The 14,605-nt window shown below is 41.7% G+C and overlaps 1 protein-coding gene and 1 pseudogene across 2 annotated transcripts in view; both read right to left on the bottom strand.

Annotated features, from left to right (window-relative positions):
• The window catches only part of RNF2 (ring finger protein 2), a 49,454-nt gene extending 35,201 nt beyond the window's left edge, over window positions 1–14,253 (bottom strand). The window contains exon 1 of one of the 2 annotated variants that reach the window (XM_066361731.1): window positions 13,995–14,253. The gene's annotated coding sequence lies outside the window, so the exon portion shown is untranslated. The remainder of the gene's footprint in view (window positions 1–13,994) is intronic. The other variant, XM_066361730.1, reaches the window with a different exon arrangement.
• Window positions 7,358–12,556, bottom strand: LOC136391962 (annexin A1-like; annotated as a pseudogene).
• Window positions 14,254–14,605: the final 352 nt, after the last annotated feature.

The raw sequence follows: 14,605 nt of genomic DNA, 5'->3' as shown, positions 1-14,605 counted from the left end.
AGTTAACCAACTGAAGAAAGGGAAACAGTTCAGAAGTACCAACATAATAAGCAAAGGCACAACTCAGCATAGTGTTTATGAAACTACAAGTAGTTCACTATTAAATGAGTGAACTGTGAAAAGCTGACATAAGTGAAACCATTTTAAAATGGAGCCAGAGCAGCCAGTACAAAGGAAGTGCTTGGAACATCTTGGTCCTTGAACCTTTGGAATGTCAGAATTGGGCAAAATAAGCTTTGGACTGGGCAAAACCAACCCTGTCTTACAAACAACTATTTGCAAAACCAACAGAAAGGCAGACATCCTGAACACAAAAACTGATTATTATGGCCTCTCTTTCTGAAGTCAGAATCAGTTACCAGCCATGTATAGCTAAGGAGTAACTCAGTTTGTAGCACCAACAGAAATTTCCCTCTTCTGTTCATGTAATTATTTCCTTCCTCTACTCATAAAAACTCCTTGTCCTTACACTGTAATTAGGACATTATTTAGGTCTCTGTCTGAATCTGTGTTTCCTGAATTTCAACTCCTGATCCCAAATAAACACTTGTTGCCTCTGATTTTTGGCTTTTTATTTTTAGGATAACAGCAAAGAGGAAGGATGGGAGTAGAACAGAGGCTGAAGAATTAAACTGTGAATCAGAATAGAAAGGCCTAATATGCCAGCAAAGGTGAGAAAATCCCAGTGGAATGACAAAATCAAGATTTGCACTTGAAACACCGAGATCAGCTCTGGCAACAGTGGAGGAGGAACTTAAGGAAGCAAAAATACTAGTTAAAGAACTGTGCAATAATCCAAATAAAAAATGCCTACAATTAGGAGGGGCAGAGCTGAAACATACATGGGAGGTAAAATACATGGGATACAATAAATGAAAAAAAAAAGAAGAAAGCCACAAGCTCCCAAGCTTGTTGCTGACTAGTGGTCAAAGCTTTAAAAAAAAGTGAGATGGCAAAATAATAAATATTATATTTACCACCAGAACGAGATCCCACTCCATACCCATGAGGACAGCTCTATGGCTATTAGCAAAAAACAGAAAAAATCAAGCACTGGTAAAGATGAAGCAAAATTGGAATGTTTGTGCATTTAAAGTATAAATTGGGTATGTAAAATGGTATAGTCATTTTTGAATGAAGTATGTGAGTCCCTCCAAAAGTTAAACATAGAATTACATATGGTAATTCCAATTCTACATATACCAAAAAGAACTGAAAGCAGGAACTCGAACAGATATCTGTACACCCATGTACATAATAACATTATTCACAACAGCCAAAAGGTGCAAACAACTTGAATGCTCATCAACAGATGAATGGGTAAATATGTAGTACAGTATATAGCATACTGTAAAATACTATTCTGCCTCAAAAGGGAATGAAATTCTGATGTTACCCACAGACGAACCTTTAAAACATTATAAGTAGGCCCTGGCCGGTTGGCTCAGTGGTAGAGCGTCGGCCTGGTGTGTAGAAGCCCTGAGTTCGATTCCCGGCCAGGGCACACAGGAGAAGCGCCCATCTGCTTCTCCACCCCTCCCCCTCTCCTCCCTCTCTGTCTCTCTCTTCCCCTCCCGCAGCCAAGGCTCCATTGGAGCAAAGATGGCCCGGGCGCTGGGGATGGCTCCTTAGCCTCTGCCCCAGGTGCTAGAGTGGCTCTGGTCGCAACAGAGTGATGCCCCGGAGGGGCAGAGCATCGCCCCCTGGTGGGCAGAGCGTCGCCCCCTGGTGGGCGTGCCGTGTGGATCCTGGTCGGGCGCATGCGGGAGTCTGTCTGACTGTCTCTCCCCGTTTCCAGCTTCAGAAAAATACAAAAAAAAAAACAAAACAAAAACATTATAAGTAAAATTAATCAAACACAAGGGACAAATATTGCATGACTCCACTTAACAGGAATTACCTAGCTAGAATAGTCAAATTCGTGGAAAGTAGAATAATGGTTACCCGAGGAGGGAGTGGAGGACTGAGGAGTTACACTGTTGAATACGCAGTTTCAGTTTGGGATGGTGATCAAGTTCTAGAGATACACAGTGGTGATAGTTACACAATGACATGAATGTGCTTAATGCCACCAAACTCTATACTTAGAAATGGTCACTTTTATGTCACATATACTTGACCACAACAAAAAGTGTTTTTAATGTTTTAAAAAGGAAACAGTATGAATCTTCTAAGAAGGGATGAGAAGCGTAATTCATTTTGGGACTTATTGCATGAGGTACATCCAGGAGATCCTGAAGAATACATACATCTGAAGCATGAAAGGTTCTGATGTGAAATTTCAGCTCATAGTAATCAAAACCAAAGGAGGAAAGAATACGTGAAGTGACAAGAAAATGTGGAGTAAGGAGCAAAGGAAACTCTGGGCCTGCTAACTAAACCATAGGTATAGGAAGAGTACTATTCAAAATTGTCCCACCAAGTGTCATTGTCATGGATTAAGCATCTGGCTCAAAAACAACTCATCAGCAATACATAAACACTACAGGACACAAAGAAATCTACTGGTGAAGCTCAACCTTGTGATGTCAACTACTCTTCCAAGACACTATAAAATTAAAGTATGAAATCCTGTGGGGGTTTAAATAATGTACTTATTTTATAGGATTCTGTGAAGAATATAAAATGGCTATAATTGTTAGAATAAAAGAGACAAGTCAACCTATCCCATTCAACCTAAAATTCTAATAATAAAAGAAAAAAACAAAAATTGTTCCTGAGGTGTAACAAACATTAATCATCGTTTATTACACATAAGCTACTTTACTTTGGGCTACAATATCAATTTAAGATACATTTAAATATTCCATTTATAATTATTTTAGTGGCTTCTGAATTAAGTGTCCAAGTAGGCTGAAGAGGGTCCCCAAAGATGTCCACAACCTAATGTTCAGAATTTGTGAGTATGTTACCTTAAACAGTGCAAAGAACTGTGCCAATGTGATTAAGAATCTTGAGATAGGGAGACTATCCTAGGTAAACTAGGTTTGGCCCAATGTGATGAGAAGGGGATGTGATGAACAGGCAGGGGGAGTGGTCAGACAGAGGAATCTGAAGACTGAGAAAGAGCACACAAGCTGAGAGGGTGACAGCAGGCTCCAGAAGTTAGAAAAGGAAAGGACATAAATTCTCCCCTAACGCCTTCGGAAGGAACACAGGCCTTGACTTTGATCCCAACAATATCTGTTGTTTAGTGCATTTCCTCTCGATTGATAAAGTTACCACTCTTTCTTTTAACTCTTAACAGAGAAAAAATTACACATGTGAATACACATATGCTTATATAATATATACGTTTATATACTGTGTGTGTGTGTGTGTGAAAACTCTAAAATGCAAGCTTAACACACCAACTTCTTACACTGTCAACAATAAATGTGTTGCCTAACTCAGGTATAACTGCACAGTTTTTTCAAGTTCCTTAATAAGGTTATGAATTATGAAAATAAACACTAGGCACACTGTCTCCTCTCTTCCTTTTGCAAAGTCAACACAACTTGTTACCAGGCTGACTTTCCTCAAAAGAAGTGACCAATAAGTTCCCCCTAACGAGATTTTCCCCTAAATTCATACTGAGACTTGCAAAATATTTGTTGCCACCAGGTGGAGACAATTTGATTATAGGACTATTGGTAACTCAAATAGGAGTAGCTACAAATTTTCTACAAATATAGGCACATGGTAAAAAAGCTCTGCTTCTGAATTCTTGGGTGAACTGTGGCTAATCACTAAAACGTTATATTAAGTAGCATCAAGAGCCCTCTTAGCTCTTAACATTTTGTAGATTAAAGGCTTGCTTAAAGATCCTTACCACTAATAATGCCTAAAGACAGTCTTCCTCTTGAGCTACGGTAGTCTACCTTTAACAACTTCTTTCAACTAGAATACTTCAACCAAACACAACCAATTATTTTCTCCAATCTTTTCCCTTCGAAGCAGGTCAAAAAGAGGCATATTGTGTATAAAGTTCATATATCTATCATTTCAAGCCAAAGTTAAGGCTTTCTGCACTCTTTGTCTTAAAAAGAAAACTGCTGACCATACTTCTCCATGTCCATCTGGCTTGTTTGTATATATATTCTAAATGATAAGCTAGCTATAGATTTCCCTCTGAACTGTTATACTTGGTGCTAGAGAATGTACATCTGGGGCAGGGGGTTGTTTCTCTTGTTTCTAGTATTTGCCTCATTTGGTCAAACCTTTTCATTTTTGATTTCCTGAATTCCAAATCATCTGCCTTTCTGACAAGACATTCCTTACACTGGTACTTTACTTCCGATTCTCATCTGCCAGTTTAGAATTTGTAACCTCTAAGGATGTCTCAACCTCTGCTTGCCTAAGGGGTTCCTCTATACTGCCTTCATCCAATTTGAATCTAGTGACCTACCAACTACTGACTCACTAGTTTAGACCTCAGACTTGAGCATAATCTAGGCTCTCAGCCCTAAACACACACCAACCCTACACCACAAACTAACCACATTCTTAGAGAGGGACTACTTTTAATTCTCCCAGAGTCCTAAGACCAAGAGTCACAAAGGACAATTAATAACTTCCTAAGCAGAACAGAAAAATACTGAATTCCTAATTAGAGAGAAAGAGGCTACCAATTTCATTTGACATCCCGATCCAGATTATAGGAAACGGTAAACAAGAGAGCATGCTGGTGTGGCAATAACCAGTTTTTTACTGTAGACTCTATGCCATCGGCACATGTGGCTGGCCCCTCAAAAATATCTGCAGATTTAATGGCACAGACAGATCAGTGTCTCTCTCTTTGAGAGAGAGATGCAAAATACAACTAAGGCATAAAACAAAGCTTAAATATTTATACATGATACATAAGCATATCATTACTGACAAAGCTAAAAAGAGAAATGTAGTAACTATTGACCTGTAGTCCAAAGTCCCATAGGCCAGGACAGAAGTCAACTTTTGAAAAGTGGTATACGAGGTTGTCATCCTTCCTGAGGAGAGAAATGCCCATTGAGTGTAGATTTCTGCCAGAAGCAGCAAGATGCTGATGAACACAGATTAGCTTTAGCAAGTAACAACGTAGGAGTCACAGCAACATTCCCTTACGTCACTGAAAATACACATACCAACAGGGTCTACATTTCTGGCAAGGGCATAATCTATTGAAACATTTGTGGTAAGGTAATTGACACAAAAAGAAAATAGTTACATTAAGAAAAATAAGAAGGCTGGAAACTGATGCCTCCATATTCTCCTAACAGCAACTAGAACAACCCTTTCAAAAACCAGACAACTGATTTCCAGAGATACAAAACATTCATATTCTTTCACCCAGTTATCTCATCCTAGGAAATAGTGCTATTAATAATAGTTGACATTTACAGAGTGTTTACCACTTTATATGAAATCTTACTTAATCCTAACAGCCCTATGAAATAGGTACTATAATTGCTCTCACTTAATAAATAAGGATATCAAGAAAAATATAAGTAAACAAACAAGCAACTTGCTTCAAGGTCTCACAGTAAGGGTCAGAGGCAAAACTCAAACACGGGTCTGTTTGGCTAAGGAGGAGGCCATGCCCTTAACCACTACACCAAACACACTATTATTATTATTACTACAATAATGCCATCAGCACGGAGACATTTGCTGCAACATCAACAGGAAATTTCTTCAACCATTAAAAGTAATAAGTATTAATAATATCCTATCCAATGACACGTGAGGTCAAGTGATGAGAGAAGTCACTAATGTACATTTATGCTAAAATTACAGCTATGTAAAAGCTATGTTCTAAAAGGTAACATAGCTGTTTGCAGTTTGTAGGGAGGCAAGGTCCCCTCCATTTTTCAACTCCCATTATTATTTACCATTTTACAATAAGCACAGATTTTACAAAATTTTTAAGACAACAGATAAGAACAGAGTGAAGGATGGAGACTTGACTTGGGATGGTGAGCACACAATACAGTGACTAGACTGTGCTGTTGAATTGTGCACCTGAAATCTGTATGATTTTGTTAATCAGTATCATCCAAAAAAATTCAATGAAAGAAAACAGTAGAGGAGTTAAGAATGTGTTTCTAGTCCCTCTGTCACATGGGGTACAATTTTCTCTTGCAAAAAAAAGAAAAACAACAATTATGGGGGATAGCAGCACTCAAGAGAACTCATTTTCATTTTGGATTCTTGAAACAATTCCAAAAGGTAAACTGATTTAATCTTTTTTCTCTTCAGGCTCTTCTTGTCTCCTGGTTTCTGCAGCTCAGATCAAAAGTTTACAACTGGAAAAGCAGCTCCTGCAGTTTCAAAGGCCAGGGTCTTAGAAGCATGAAAAAGAAACCAAACTCTTCAAGGGCAGAAAGAAGTCTTACAGCTCTGATAAAGATGAACATAAACTTTAGGTTCATGAAAGTAGCAAAATTTTGGCATAGCTCATATATGCTGAAAATCAACATGATTTGGAGTCAATGTATAAATCTAAACCTCTTCATCTATAAAATGAGCATATTTTAGGTGATTTGTATATATTTAAGTATGTACATTACTTGCTAATAAGATCTACCCTAATGAACATTGTTAGCAATACTAGCAACTAATATAAATATTTTAAAAATATATAAATATGTAAATATATATATATATATAGCAAAAGAAAAAAAATGGAAGTATTTTAGTTTAATAATAAAAAGCTTCTGCGCAGGAAAGGAAACTATCAACAAAATTAAAAGGCAGCCTACTGAATAGAGAAAACTGCAAATCATATATATGATAAGGGGCTAATATCCAAAATATGTAAAGAACTCATACAATTCAATAGCAAAAAAAAAAATCTGATTTAAAAATGGGCAGAAGATCTGAATAGACAATGTTCAAACCATCTGAGTCAGTGATTCTGGGCTTAAGCCAGCAACCTTGGGCTTCAAGCCAGTGACCTTTGGGCTCAAGCCAGCAACCATGGGGTCATGTCTATGATCCCACACTCAAACCAGTGACCCTGTGCTCAAGCCAGCAACCTTGGGGTTCGAATCTGGGTTCTCAGCATCCCAGGCTCACACTCTATCCACTGCGCCACTGCCTGATCAGGCTGTAAACTCATTTTGTTTTCTGTTACATAAACATCTTTGTCAGGTAATGTTACTGGAACTATCTGTTTATGAAGTTTTATAGTTTGGGGTAAACATTTTTTTAAGAAAATATCTCTGTTATATAGAGTTGTGATATAAAAATGGTTTACTTACAGGCCAGAGTTTTCAGAAAGCAGTTAGACTAACCCTGCTAAAGAAACTTTCCTACTTAAGTCTATAATATGGAAAGAAAAGATATGATTACAAAAATCTTCAGATCAAAAAGCTTAAGATGATTATCAAGGGAATGTTTACTGTCCTCCACAGAGAGCCACAGGACTTTTTCATAATCTCCTTTGGTTTCAACGAGGATAGCTTGGCAGAGTTCTTTGACATCATCCGTGTCAATTTCAGAACGGGAAACTACAATCCTGAACCTGTCTAATGACCCACGTTCCAGCACCCTTCATGGCCTGATGAAGCTTCTCAGTAAGGAACACTGCTTGGTCTGTAGCACACTTCACTACAGTTGCATTTCTCAACATCATCCTTCCTCTCCAGCTCCAGAACTTTGTTCATGTCATGCTAACCTTATCTGGCGTGATGAAATACTCTATGGAGATGAGGATAACTTCTGGTGGTAGGAACGATATTAAACACATTCACATCTGTCCCTTTTCTCCTTTCTCCTGCTTCATGTAATGTCCTGGCATCTGAATCAGTCAAGTCCTCATTTCTGCCAACATCTTCAGCTCGATGACCCTTAACAAGAGAAAGCAAAAGCCTTCTGATAATCTCCAGATGTGTCTGAGGTGATGTTTTTAGCCAGATCTCTCCAATTCTTCTCTACAGACTCTTAATATCTGTTAGTTCTTGATGCCAAAATTTCATTCAGTGTCTTCATCAGTTCCAAGACCCTTCGCGGCAGCACAGAGTTCATCAGCATCCAACTGGGCTGAAGTTTTTAGAGCCAAAGCCACTTCCTCCAGGTGACCTGTCAGGGCTTTCTCCAGAGCAGGGGTCCCCAAACAACGGCCCGTGGGCCGCATGCGGCCCCCTCAGGAAGGGGCACCTCTTTCATTGGTGGACAGTGAGAGGAGCACATTGACCATCTCATTAGCCAAAAGCAGGCCCATAGTTCCCATTGAAATACTGGTCAGTTTGTTGATTTAAATTTACTTGTTCTTTATTTTAAATATTGTATTTGTTCCTGTTTTGTTTTTTTACTTTAAAATAAGATATGTGCAGTGTCCACAGAGATTTGTTCATAGTTTTTTTATAGTTCGGCCCTCCAACGGTCTGAGGGACAGTGAACTGGCCCCCTGTGTAAAAAGTTTGGGGACCCCTGCTCCAGAGCTACATCCAGGCACTTTCCTTTTTCCTGGAGATATGCTGCTTTGATATGTGGATGCTGTGCTGGGTGCTGTTTCTCTCGGCCAGAAAGTTGATGAGTGCTTCATCCACCAGGTGTTTGTTTGTTTGTTTGTTTTAAACAGAAAAGCTAACATTCTTGCCAGCAGTAGAACCAGACCTAGAAACCAAGTCTCCTGCCTTCTACTAGACTCAACACTACCTCTTCTGTAATACAGTAAAGGCTTCTATAAAACATTTGGCTGGATTCCAAGACAACCATCCCAGACTGAATAAAACTCTATACAGTAAATAGTATAAACAGTGAGGGTTTAATGTAATTACTGGCATGGGAGCATACATCTTTTTAAAAGTGAAAAATCAGCTGATCTTAAATTAAATCAACATAGTGTGTATATGGTAGGGGAAACAAGCAGACCACTTTTAAAAACAAGGCAAAATGAAGTACTGCAGATTTGCACATTTACAAAAGCTAATAGAGGCCGTGGCAATCAATACAAGGAGTAAGAAAAAGGGAGATAAAGAGTATATAACTAAAACAAACAATGTAAAAAGAAACTGCATGATGTTTCTAATTTTAAGAAATAAAATAAGGAACTTCTGTCTTTCCTTTGCCCCCAGAATAACTGTGAGATTTTAGAACATTAGGCTGTAAGAGGGAGAAGGTTTTAGTCAGCCATCAAACAAAAACCCCTGCCAAAGAGGCTGGCTCTGAAATATAGCACATCAGAAATCCAAAGTCCTATTTCTAGGTCAGCTAGTAGTACTATATGGTTTAAATAATTATTTTACTCTTTAATTCTCACTTCTGTAAACCTAATACACTCCACTCAAACTATGTTTTATGAACTTGGAAAGAGTAAACACCATCTGCAAGCAAAGGTAATGATCAATATTTTAGTTCCCATTATCCATTGCAAAAATAAATACAGTATTCCCTGAACACTTTCTATGCGCACAGTAGCTGGCTACGCTGAAAGTGAAGAAAAAGTGTCCAGATGAATAAAGGACAGAGAAATGCTTCACTAATAAATGATTATGTCCTAGACAGGTAGCTCAGTTGGTTAGAGCATCGTCCTGATACACCAAGGTTACAGGTCCAACCCCCAGTCATGGCACACACATACAAGAAGCAACCAATGAATGCACAACTAAGTGGAACAACAAATTGAGATTTTTCTCTCTCTCTCTCTCTGCCTCTCTCTCTAAAATGAATAAATTTTAAAAAAGAAATGATGATTACATAACAAAATTGAGACATTTCAGAAATAGCCTTCCCTAAAACCGTACTTTGATTGATCAATGTTACCCCATTAAATTTAACTTCAAAAAAGAAATAGCTTTCATAGACATTGAACTGAACACAGGTATCAGAGAGAATGAAGCCGGATTTGATAAAGAGACAAAATATAGGGTGGTCATTAAGTTTAGCTAGGCAGACAAGGCATGTAGGCTGCTATGTCCTTTGGGTTCCCAAAGCATATCACTTATCCACTACTGCATTTAACACACTGTACAGTAGTCTGTCATTTCCACTCAGACTGTAAATTTCTCAAGGACAGAAACCTGTTCAATTCATTTTTCTATCCCTAATCCTTAGCATAGGGTCTGGCACACAGAAGATAATCAATAAATGTTTTTTTGAACAGGCAAGGAAAGGAGAGGATTTCATACTTAAATTAATGTATTTTAACCTAGGCTATTTGTGCAGTCATTTACTCACTGATTCACAATTTCAAAACCACCATTCTAGCCTCTGCTCTATTGTGCTGCAGCTGAGACTGTGCAACTCTATTTACCTACTCCTGAGCCAGTGCACTCCTTGCTACGTTTTGCCAATGGAGGTAGCAAATGAAGATTTGAAAGGAGGAAGAGCAGCAAAGGGACTTCCTCACAACTGCTGGTTCTGCTGCTCCTCAGTGGCCTCTCCTACATGTGAGCATTATGCCATTCTGAATGTGATTCTTATAAAGACTTTATTTTCTGTTCAACATGGCCCCTAAATGCAAGCTAACTACTTTATCTAGTATTGCAAAAAGAAAGAGCAGCCTGACCAGGCGGTGGCACAGTGGATAGAGTGTTGGACTGGGACACTGAGGACCCAGATTCCAAACCCTGAGGTTGCCAGCTTGAGTGTGGCCTCATTCAGCTTGAGCGCAGACTCACCACCAGCTTGAGTGCGGGGTAATGGGCTTGAGTGCGGGGTCACAGACATGACCACATGGTTGCTGGCTTGAGCACAAAGATCACTGGCTTGAAGTCCAAGGTCACTGGTTTGAGTCAAAGGTCCCTAGCTTGAGCAAGGGGTCACTGGCTCCGCTGAAACCCACCAGTCAAGTCACATATGAGAAAGCAATCAATGAACAACTAAGGTGCCGCAACTATAAGTTAATGCTTCTCATCTCTCTCCCTGTCTGTCTCTCTCTCTCTCTCACTAAAAAAGAAAAAGAAGAAACAGCAATCTCTTCTAACACTAAAACTGAGATGAACTTATAGGTATGTCGTTCTCCCTTCTTAAGGGATTTTCAAGTGTAATTTTTTACTAAATTGTAATTTTCATTTTACATATTTACTTTAGAATTTAACCTCTTCATAATGTACAACTCCACTCTACAGGAAAAATAAAAAGAAACCCCTCTTGCAGGAGAGCCCACAATCAACATATCTTTTGAAAACAAATGACCAAAATGCTTTGATATTTTTCATATGGTCCATTAGACTTAATAAGATGACTTCATCAGATAATTTATTGAGGTTAATTTCAAAAATAATTTTTCATTATTGTCCTTAACAAATTTTTTAAATTATGATAACTGAGATACGTAGAAGCAGCAAACGTTGTTAATCCCTTCTCTAAATCAAGTGGGAGAAGGCAAACTCAAGCAACAGGACTCTTTCTAAGAATTTTAATAATGTATGTGGGTGCTGAGCACCCAACAAGAGGTCTATCACTAGGCCCAGACATGTACATGTCCACTTCTGTAAGACAAAAGTAAAAAGGAATCTAAAACTTAGTCTAAGGCCGGTCCTACGAGAGTTCCTCCACATAGCATAAAATTGGGTAACAGCCTACCTACCTCCTGCTGTAGACACACTAACACCAGCTTCTATTTCAGTGCCAAGAGTTGCATTATCAGTAAGTATAACCATGTAAAATCAAACTGTACTCCTTACAAGACACCAGAGGACCCATGCGACATACTAGGTATAAAAGGTGAAAAGATTGCAGGTGGGGGATAGACAGGACATATGGACCTTCAGGGAATGGACAGGGTAAATGTTACTATATCTCTGTACCCCAAATTATATGGGAATCTGAACATTCAATAAGTTACTTCGAAGACAGAGATTTCAGAGAAATGAAAAAAATTTAGGAAATTAAATAACTGGTGTCTGATGACAACATGTCTCCTACAGTATGTGTAATAAATACAAATTAAAAATCAAGTACACAGATCTGAATGTTTGCATAATATACATAATCTCAGTTATTTTCCGTTTTTTAAAAACTGTAAATTTTGATGCATTATCATTTCTCCAGATTTAATAAAAAAGCCACTACAAAATTATGAGGTGCTTTAAGTCATACTAGAAATGCTGTCATAATTTTAATAAAGTACTTTTTAATGTTAACTCACTTCTCTTGGATGGAAGGAATTATGCTTCTTTTCTAATGTATAGAAATGAAACTGTCACCGAAACATCTGGTTATATATTATTCATTAGACATACATCACCTTTACTCCAATGATGGCATAATATAAACACAAATCATGAATAAATCAGATTAAAGAGATAGACCTGACATCCTAAGATCTTTGCTGACCTGCTCTCTACACTTCTATCCATACAAACCTGAGAGCTAGCAGTCTGAGTGCTCCTCACAGGCAGAGAAAAACTTCAAATTCTCAATTTCTGTACTGTCTGGATTATGGTAGTGGTTCTAATTTGGAATTTTTCTAGGCAGCACATTTAAGGACCATCACGTATTTTTCAAATATTTAAAGGGACTAGCCTACTCAGGCCGTTTTTCTCATAAATTCTCCATTTTACTCCCACACCTATTAGAATTAACCTCAAATGTGGACTCCAGAAGGGTACCTGAAAGGCAATTTACTCGAATCTCTAGAAGAGGCCATATTTGCTCTGCTATCCTTGGAAAATGGAGTCTTATACGTAACTATCCATTATTTTACTAAAAAGTACATTCAAGGTACAATCAACATTTCGAAAGATACCCGTTGATTGTGGCAAGTAGAAATTTCTGGGGGAAAAGGAATAACCAAGAGTCATGTTCTGCCATTTAAGGATCAGATATTCATTTTTTAGGAGTCACAATCTAACATCGATCTGAGTTATTAAAATATTCAACAACTATACCCTAAGGCAAGTGGAGAAGGTACATTACCAATCACACTACGTATTTCAGCTCATCATCTTGGAAATACCAAAAGTAGATCATGTAATGCAAGTCACTCATACATTAGTTTTCAACATGCTTCTCTGAAAGCATGTCTCAGTTTAATATTTTAAAGAAATAAAACATATTGCTAAAATAACCGAATACAAACCTATCCTTTTCACAGTGAATTTCTTCACACCCCTCAAGGAAACCTAACATTTTCAAACCATTTTCCCACGTAAAGGCACACAAGCCGGAAAACTTCTGACAGCCACGCAGTAGAAACCCAAAAAGGCTTCCAAAACATAAGCCACTAGGATGACATCCTCAGCGGGCAAATCTTGAGAATGAACCTCAAAGTTGGAGACCAATTTTTACCAACAGTACCTTCGGGGGTAGGGAGGCGACTTCTGCAGGAGAGAAGTGACCCTGACAACCAGATCGAGGGCTCCCCGGCGACACTGGGTACCGGAGATCTCCGCGGAAACGACAGGATTCACACCGCGAAGCTTCCAGCTTCCAGACACCCCCTCCCCCACGATCCTCCGGGGCGACCTCGCGGCTTAGAAAGCAGCACCAGATCCTCCGGGGGCGGGGGGGCAGGCGGGTGGCACTCCAGGAATGTCTCTGCCGAGAGGGGTCTCCCCGCCGCCGGCAGGGAACCCCGACGCCGCGGAGCGCCTCCGCGCGAACCCCGACTCCGGCGCCCCGGAGGAAAGGGGCCGTCGGCACACAACGCCACCCCACCCCCACGGTTTAAACACACGCTCCCGGCTGCGAGGGGGAAACCCGGGGGGAAAAACCCGCATTCCACGCCTTTCGCCTCCGAAAAGGAGCCGCGGAGAGGCTGGGGCCCCGATCGGGAAGGAGGGGCCGGCATGCGGGGGTCTGCAGCCAAAGGATCCCCGGGCTTCGCCCACGGGATTACCCCCCCCCCCAAATCAGGACTCACCACCTCCGCCAAGACCCTCGGAGAAACGGGAACAATGAGAGGCCGCCTTCCCCGCCCCGAGAGCCGCAGGGGGCGACGACGCCATCTCCCCGCACACCCCCGCGGACACACACCCCCGGCCCCGGCCCCGGCCACCGTCGGCCGCCCGCAGCCCGCAGCCCGGCCCGGCGCCTCTGGGCCCGGCCGCCCTCCCGCGGCCCTGGCCCCCGCACGCCCCACTCACCGGCTCCTACCACTGGCCGGACTCCGCTGACCGCGGCCGGAGCGAGACCCGGAGACCAGCCGCCGCGGCCGCCGGCGCCGCCGCACAATATGGCGAGCCTCGGCTTCCGCAATGGAGCTCGGGAAACACAACAGGGGCCGCTCAGTATTCAAGGGAGACGGAGAAGAGCCGGCACGGCCAGCGCGGCGGGGAGGGCGGGAAGCAGGGAGCGAGCGAGGGGGCGGGGGCGCGGGACCGGGACGCCGACGGGGACGTGCTCGGCGCGGGAGCGCCGCCGCGTGCTGGACAGGACGCCGCGCCGCCCGCCCCGCCCCGCCCCGCCCCGCCCGGCCCGGCCGCTCCGCCCCGCCCCCTCCGCGGGGCTCGCGCAGCCCCCGGCACCGCCCGATGACGACGGCGCCACCTCGTTCTGGTCCGGCTGTCGCCCGGAGCCCGGAGCCCGGAGCCCCGGCCTCGGCTTCGCCGTTCTCCTCCCCGGCCGGTTGCGGGCTGTGCGCTCCGAGCGCGGCTCTCCGCGACTGCCCCCAGCTCCGACACCCGGCCCGCCGGGTAGAAATCCTCCGTGGGCATTCACCTCCAGAACTTCACCTGAACTTCGCACCCTGCCACCC

The sequence above is a fragment of the Saccopteryx leptura genome, chromosome 2 (genome assembly GCF_036850995.1).
Source record: "Saccopteryx leptura isolate mSacLep1 chromosome 2, mSacLep1_pri_phased_curated, whole genome shotgun sequence".
In the NCBI taxonomy this organism is placed as follows: Eukaryota; Metazoa; Chordata; class Mammalia; order Chiroptera; family Emballonuridae; genus Saccopteryx; species Saccopteryx leptura.
Note: the sequence above shows the minus strand (reverse complement) of the source record. Positions and strands in the feature narration are given on the sequence as shown.